Source organism: Oryzias melastigma, linkage group LG19, assembly GCF_002922805.2.
Source record: "Oryzias melastigma strain HK-1 linkage group LG19, ASM292280v2, whole genome shotgun sequence".
In the NCBI taxonomy this organism is placed as follows: Eukaryota; Metazoa; Chordata; class Actinopteri; order Beloniformes; family Adrianichthyidae; genus Oryzias; species Oryzias melastigma.
The window spans coordinates 3,228,912-3,236,753 of NC_050530.1; the positions used below are offsets into that span (position 1 = coordinate 3,228,912).

Below are 7,842 nucleotides of genomic sequence, written 5' to 3' on the forward strand. Positions count from 1 at the left end.
CTGATCTCACCGAGCAGTCAGCTTGGCAATTCGCCAACAAAACTGACATACCTTTGCTGGAAATATCCATGGCTAAATTTTACATTATTATGGGGTGGCTCCATAACCTACGATTTGGCGGCCATTTTTTTTCGAAATCTGACATTTTGTGAATTTTACAAAGTTAAAACGAACCGTTAGTTAATCCAGTTTTTACGAAATTTGACCCACATGCCACTGGCGTTAGTCTTCAACGACCCCTAAAGTTTCGTTGACCTTTGACCTTGGGAAGGTCCGCCCTCTTGATTTGTCCAAAAAAACACTGTTAGCACCAGCTTCAAACAAATATAACTTTTAGGGATATTTATCAATCGTTTCCAAACGCTTTTGGCATCATTGGGAAGCTTTTGGCATAAAATAAATGGTATTTCAAGCTATAGATTTTGAACGGGCTCGCAAAAGTGGCGTAGTGTTAATACACGCTCATATTTCAATGCATTGGTATGATACTTTAATATGTTGACCCCAGGCTTAAGCTGTAACAGGTATTATAACATTGAATATGAACATATAAGGAATGTGGGCGTGGTTAGCAAACAATCTCCGTTGCTAAGGAAATCCAAAATTTACTTTTGCCGATTGTCATGACACTAACATCGATCTGTTCGGTGACCTCAGGCGAACAAAACATGAAATGGTTGCTATGGAGATAAAACCAACAGAAAAGCCGCCATTTTGAAAAAAACTGCTGTTTTATTTAATTTCTCACATTCATTTCAGACCAGCTATACAGAAAGAGAAGGGAGGGACTTAGGACTTTCTGTAAATATTTCCTGTAAATCCTGTGATTTATTTAGCACAGTTTAAAATCTACAGGAACTAGCTTCCCCTGACCTGCTCCTCCTGGAGCGAAGTACGTCCATCTGGGATCAGGTCAGCAGCCCAGAACTGGGATCCTGCTGTTCTCAGGCCTCTCTCCAACAGCGCCGGGTCACTGGGATGTGTGAGCGCGGTGAAGGTGAAGCTCCCAGGAGTCCACAGCTGCCAGAAGAGTTAAGGAGTTAATAGAAGACACATGTTTAAGGCCTTTTCCCTCAATCCCACACACACGTAAACATGTCAGAATCGCCGTTTGAAGCTGAAGATCTCTCTGCAGGAAGTCTTCCGCCTTCACCTTCCTCCTGACTGACACCACGGACCCTCCGAGTATCGACCATCTGGCTTCACCTGGAGCGCTAACGACACTTGCTTCTCTTTTGTCACATTGACAGCCGAGGAAAGCTCTAGTTTATGGCTATTTCTATTTCAGTTGTGACATTATTGATTTAAAGAAAAATGTTAAAAAGTCCAGACGTTGCATGATTTCCTCAATTCTTGCACATTTGTTGGATTTTTGAACATTTATTTGTATTTATGTGACTATTTATGTACTGCCTACATTGAAGACATCCGGATTTCCTTATATTTTGTACAGTGACACTAAAGGTTTTCATTTCTATTTGTATTTGTGGCGCTTTTATCATTTTTTACATCATGAAATTTTAAAATTGATTTTTTTTGGCTGTTTCTAATTATTAATCATAATAAATCAAATGTTACAAGCGTTTTTAAAGGGTTCTGTAGTAGAGTTTCTGTCCCAACACTGTCCAGGGTTTCGGTATACGTTTGCACATTGAAGGTTAATGACTAAACAGTAGAAATATGAGGTCTGAGTTCATAAATGTTTCTCTCCACTTGCAGCTAAACTTCCAACAGACCTGGTTTTACTGGTACAAGTGGAGTCCATTTGCAAAAGCAATGTAACAAATATATAATTATGTTTTTTTTTTTTAAATAATTCATTATTTCTTTGCTGTTTATTTAGTTTTATGTGAGCCAAAATCGTGCAACAAACTATACCAAATGTAAATTTGGGATGCAGCTTATAGGATGTCTCAAAAAAGCAGCAGTTGATGCATAAATGATATATATTCATGGGAATTAATCCATTTGACAGACGGTTAGCTCACCGTTTTAATGTACACATTTACCAGCTCAGCATCCTCCATCCTTTTCCCGCTGAGATCCCACACGGTTTCAGTTAGCGTTCACCATTGAACATTTCTGAAAGTGAGGGTGTAAACAAACAAGCTACTGGACAAAAGAAAGCGGGCCTCTGACCCGAATGGCATTCCACGCCACTCAGCATTGGAAAGTTGTGCGCCGGTGCCAAGAGAGCTATAAGCTCCAGACGCAGAGAAGCTGCTGCTGCTCTGGTTTTTGACAAATCTGATCCTGAAAGAGCCGTTGATGTGAGTCCAAACTAACAATTTCTGTTGGATTATTTACACTAATTCATGCATTTGATGAATTTGTGTTTTTGCTAAATTAAGCTGCAAATTAGCTTTAAAATTTCCCACATTTGCACCAGAAGTTTTACAAATTCGTGTGTAATTGCTTTGTAAACATTCACACTTTAGTGATTCTCCTGCTCCTTTACGTTTACATTTAGCTTGTTCAGGACAAACTGCTTGTATTTGTGGTTTACATACATTTTATAGTTTTTGAAATATTGAACAAAATATGCATCACAGGAAATGCATTTAAATATATTCATGGGCCATGTTTTCATCTTTAATAGTAATTTTCCAACAATTTGGAGTTTAGCTAATATTTTAGCAACATGCTAACGTTTTTGGCTAATTTGTTGTCTACTGTAGTTTTTTTTTAGGCTAATTTAGAGTTTAGCTTCTGTTTTAGCATCATGCTAACGTTTTTGACTGATTTAGTTTACTGAGAAATTTCAAGCTATTTTGGAGTGTAGCTAGTATTTGAGCAATGTGCTAGCTTTTTTGGCTAATTTGACATCCTCTGAGGTTTTATTTTTTTTATCCTAATTTGAGATTAGCTAATATTTTAGCAACATGCTAACGTTTTTGGCTAATTTGTTATCTACTGTGTTTTTTTTAGGCTGATTTAGAGTTTAGCTTCTATTTTAGCATTATGCTAACGTTTTTGACTGATTTAGTTTACTGAGAAATTTCAAGCTATTTTGGAGTTTAGATAGTATTTGAGCAATGTCCTAGCTTTTTTTTTGGCTAATTTGGCATCTACTGAGGGTTTTTTATTTATCATAGTTTGGAGTTTAGCTAATATTTTTGCAACATGCTAACGTTTTTGACTCATTTGTTTTCTACTGAGGTTTTTTAGGCTAATTTAGGGTCTAGCTTCTATTTTTAAGCAACAGGCTAACGTTTTTATTTACTGAGGAATTTTAGGCTATTTTGGAGTTAAGCTAATGTGCTAGCTTTTTTTTGGCTAATTTGACATCCTCTGAGGTTTTATTTTTTTATCCTAATTTGGAGATTAGCTAATATTTTAGCAACATGCTAACGTTTTTGGCTAATTTATCTACTGGGGGTTTTATAAGCTAATTTGGAGTTTAGCTTCTATTTTAGGAACAGGCTAATTTTTTTAGCTAATTTATCTACTGGGGTTTTTATAAGCTAATTTAGAGTTTAGCATCTATTTTATTCACAGGCTAAAGTTTTGACTAATTTAGTTTACTGACAATTTCAAGCTATGTTGGAATTTAGCTTATATTAAGGCTAAGTGCCAGCTTGTTTGGCTAATTTAGATTTGATTTTTTTTTAATTTGGAGTTTAGCTAGTATTTTAGCAACATGCTAACGTTTTTTGCTAGTTTGTTATCTACTGAGATTTTTTATAGGCTAATTTAGAGATTAGCTTCTATTTACCGAATAGGCTGACATTTTTGACAAATTTAGTTTACTGCGGAATTTCAGGCTAATTTGGAGTTTAGCTAATATTTAAGCAACAAACTAACTTTTTTGGCTAAATTTAGGGTTTTGGGGGATTATTAGGAGTTTTACGGATTTTTAATCAATTTTACTAAAACATTTTCTGAAAATTAGGTCAACTACAGCACTCTTAGAGTTATTTTACAAAATGCCCAGTCTTTGAGCAAATTTCACATTTTGGAAATAGCTTTTTCCTTTCAGGTAAGTAAATTCTGTCACCCTTTTTCAGCAAAAAGCTTCTGCATCTTCAACAACTAATTTAAGAAAAAAGCATGACTAGCATTATTGCAGGTAGTTCATCATTTCTAGTTTTTTATTTACATTTCACGCTCCATCCAATGTAAATCTAGCGCTTTATCCTTCAACGTTGGATCTCTGCCACTTTGCTAATCTCACTTCCTCGCTTCCTCCTAATCCCTCTCATCTTTTTCTTTTTTCCACTCACTGATCACTAAAGCATGAGGATGCACAGATCCATTGTGTGGAAACTTCTGTCCTGGCAACCCTGGCCCCTCTGACAAGAATGCATCTATTGTTCTTCTCCACCTCGCCAAGGGTGGATGAGTAAGAGCGAACTGCAGGAACAGCTGTTCGTGGAGCTATATCTTCCGCTCAATCTTGAAAAAAAAAAAAATCACTTTTATACATTTCATTCAGCTCAAGTTTTCAACAATCCACTCCACCGGAGTTGACCCTTCACCCCCTTTTGTTACAATCTTTGGTCCGTCCAGAGCTTATCACCGGAGAGTGAATGTGCGGCCTTGGCGATGATGACGAGCCGTCTCCTTGAGTCTTTAGGTTGAGATGCCCTCTCCCAGGATATTAACAGGAAGCTCCACCCTGGTGTTTGTTTTGGCTCAACCACATGGAGGACTAGATGAAACTGCTCCTTTCAATCTGCTGATTATCTCCACCAAAGTAGGAAGCATGACTCCGGATTGCATCTCAGCGTAACCGAAGGCCCGCCTCTGTGAAGGTGCACTGAGACCTCTCTGAACTGAAATTGAATTTTTGAATGACAAAATGTCCCAAACCCTCAATTTAAAAGTCTTTGCACTAATGCAAAACCCAGACACAAACATTTTCTTTTGGCTTTGCTGGAAATCTTGTGTGCTGAGAAAAATCACAGAAAAGTCTCGTGTAAGACTTCCACCTACTTATTTGGTGAGTTGTTAAAACAGCACGGAGGGATGTCATTTTTTAAGGCAAGTCTGAGCACGGCGATTGTTGGGAGTTTCCGTTCGGGCTCTGTTCCTCGTAGGCACGAAGCTTCCCAGCTCCAGCTTCAACTCCGTCTCAAAGTTCTGCTCCACTTGAAGAGCTTGCAGTTGTGCTGCGTCCTGCTCCGTGTCACCCTTAAATTTGAGAAATCTGTTACCACCCACAGTGTTTGCAGGACAGGTCCCTGCCCCCCGCCTCCCCAAAGAGACAGGCCTCTCTGTGTTTCCCTCTCGGAGTACCTCACTAATGAATGGAGTTTTAATGATCTAAGAGGGTCATTCAGTTGAGTGGCAAATCTGCAGGTCTACACAGTGCGGCTCCACTTGTTAGAGGAAACAAAGGGCCGAGCACTGTATTCACACGCACAGCAGAGAGGGAGGGAGGGGCTTCCCATGCTGGGGAAGGATATTTAAATAAGAAGAAGAAGTGGAACATTACTTACAATTAGAGGGACTCAATTCATTGAAAAATCCATCTTTTACTCGTTAAAGTCCCGCTCAGATCATCTGTTATATATTTTTAAAACTGTTCCCAGTAGTATTTTAATTATGATTGTGCGTTTTTAACCAAAATAATAATACAAAAAAATGTCATTTGCTGGGACATCATTTCTGCAAAGCAGTAATTTTTAAAAATTTGGAGAGTAGCTATTAGATTTTAGCAACATGCTAAAATTTTTGGCTAATTTGTTATCAAATGTTGTTTTTAGGCTGTTTTGACTTCTATTTTAGCAACAGGCTAACATAGTTTACTGATGAATTTTATGCTAATTTGAGGTTTAGCTAATAATTTAGCAACATGCAGATATTTTTGGCTAATTTGTTTTCTACTGAAGTTTTTGGGGGGATAATTTAGAATTTAGCTTCTATTTAAGAACCAGGACGACTTTTTTGAGTATTTTAGTTTACTAAGAAATTTTAGGCCATTTAGGAGTTCAGCTAGTAATTGAGCAACAAGCTAGCTTTTTTTTGGCTAAATTGACCTCTAGTGAAATGTTTTATGCTAATTTGGAGTTAAGCTAATATTTTAGCAATATGCTAACATTTTTAGCTAATTTGTTATCTACTTGAGTTTTTAGGGTAATTTAGATTTCAGCTTTTATTTTAGCATCAGGCTAACATAGTTTACTGATTAATTTTATGCTAATTTGAGGTTTAGCTAATAATATAGCAACATGCAGATGTTTTTGGCTAATTTGCTTTCTACTGAAGTTTTGATTTAGAATTTAGCTTCTATTTTAGAACCAGGGTGACTTTGAGTATTTTAGTTTACTGAGGAATTTTAGGCCATTTAGGAGTTCAGCTACTAATTGAGCAACAAGCTAGCTTTTTTTTTTTTTTTGGCTAATTTGACCTCTAATGACATGTCTTATGCTAATTTGGAGTTAAGCTAATATTTTAGCAACATGCTAACATTTTTGGCTAATTTGTTATCTACTTGAGTTTTTAGGCTAATTTAGATTTCAGCTTTTATTTTAGCAACATGCTAACATTTTTGACTGATTTAATTTACTGAGAAATTTTATGCTAATTTGGACTTCTGCTAGTAATCAGGCAACAAGCTAGCTTTTTTGCTGATTTGGCCTCTACTAAAAGTAAAAGGTAAAAAAGTTTTTAAAAATCTCATTTTGAGAAATACTAGTTTCTTTTTATATTTTTGCTTTTCTTCATGTAGACATAATTCATATTTGTTTAAAAAAAATTTGGCCATGAATGCAAATCCAAACGTCCTAAATGTTAAAGTAAGACTATGTGGCTCCTTCTAGGTTATGATCAGTAGAAAACTAGCCCAAGTGGCTCTTTTACTGTTAAAGATTGCCGACCTCTGAACTATGATTAGCAGCACAGCATCAATGAATTGTCTATTTATGTCGTGTTTAAGGCGCGTTAAGCAAAACAAAAAAGAGTCAATCAGTCAGACTTTATTAACCCTGTACACAGTAACTTGCTTGAAATACAAAGAAATGTACTTGTTTCTAACAGGCTACACATTAGCCGCGTTAGCATATTTACAACATCCTGATACCGCTAAAACAAAAGGTTAAGCTAACTCCCAACCTGGTTAGTATATTAAAAAAAAACACGTTAGCCCATTTACAGCCCCCCGATACTGCTAATACAAAAGGTATTGTGATTAAGCTAACTCCCAACCTTATTGGTCACACCTAAAAAAACTGTTGCTACACTTAGCCACGCTAGCCTATTTACAGCGACACAGAACCTTGTTTGAAACTTGTAAAAAAAAACACCCTGAAACCGCTAAAACAAAAGCTATTGTGGTTACAGTAACTACTAACCTAAGTAATATAAAAAAAAAAAACAAAGTCTGACGCTACTATACGTTAGCTACGTTAGCGTATTTACAACACTCTGATACCGCTAAAACTTGAAGTGAGGTTCAATCCTGTGGATACCAATAAAAACTTTTTCCTTTCTTTTTATATGGAAAAGGGACTTATGTAACAGATTATTTTCATTTCCCCTTGGTTGTTCTTTGGAGTGCATGGCAGGTACATCATGTAATGTGACAAAGGGACTTCTGGATAGAAAAATGATAAAAGCAGTGCAATAAAAATGGCGGTCTTCTATCCCCAGACACGTGTCTCTGAGCCCCCTTGACAGAAAACTCTGGATCGCCAACACCGAACCAGAGAAAGCCGGCTACAATAAGATATAAAAACAACAGCTAAACATTAGCCGCGTTAGCGTATTTACAATAGCATCCAACCTTGGTAGCAACTTCTAAAAAAAAGATTGATACCAGTAAAACAAAAGTTTTAGTGACTAAACTAGCTCCCAACCTTGTTAGCCGCGTTAGCATTTTACAATCTTGTTTGCAACTTG

At 36.8% G+C, this 7,842-nt stretch overlaps 1 long non-coding RNA gene across 1 annotated transcript; it reads left to right on the forward strand.

Annotated features, from left to right (window-relative positions):
- The first annotated feature begins 3,817 nt into the window (after positions 1-3,817).
- On the forward strand, positions 3,818-4,412 carry LOC118600206. Its single transcript, XR_004949789.1, has 2 exons — positions 3,818-3,979; positions 4,236-4,412. It is a non-coding gene; the product is annotated as an uncharacterized LOC118600206 (long non-coding RNA).
- The last annotated feature ends 3,430 nt before the right edge of the window (positions 4,413-7,842 follow it).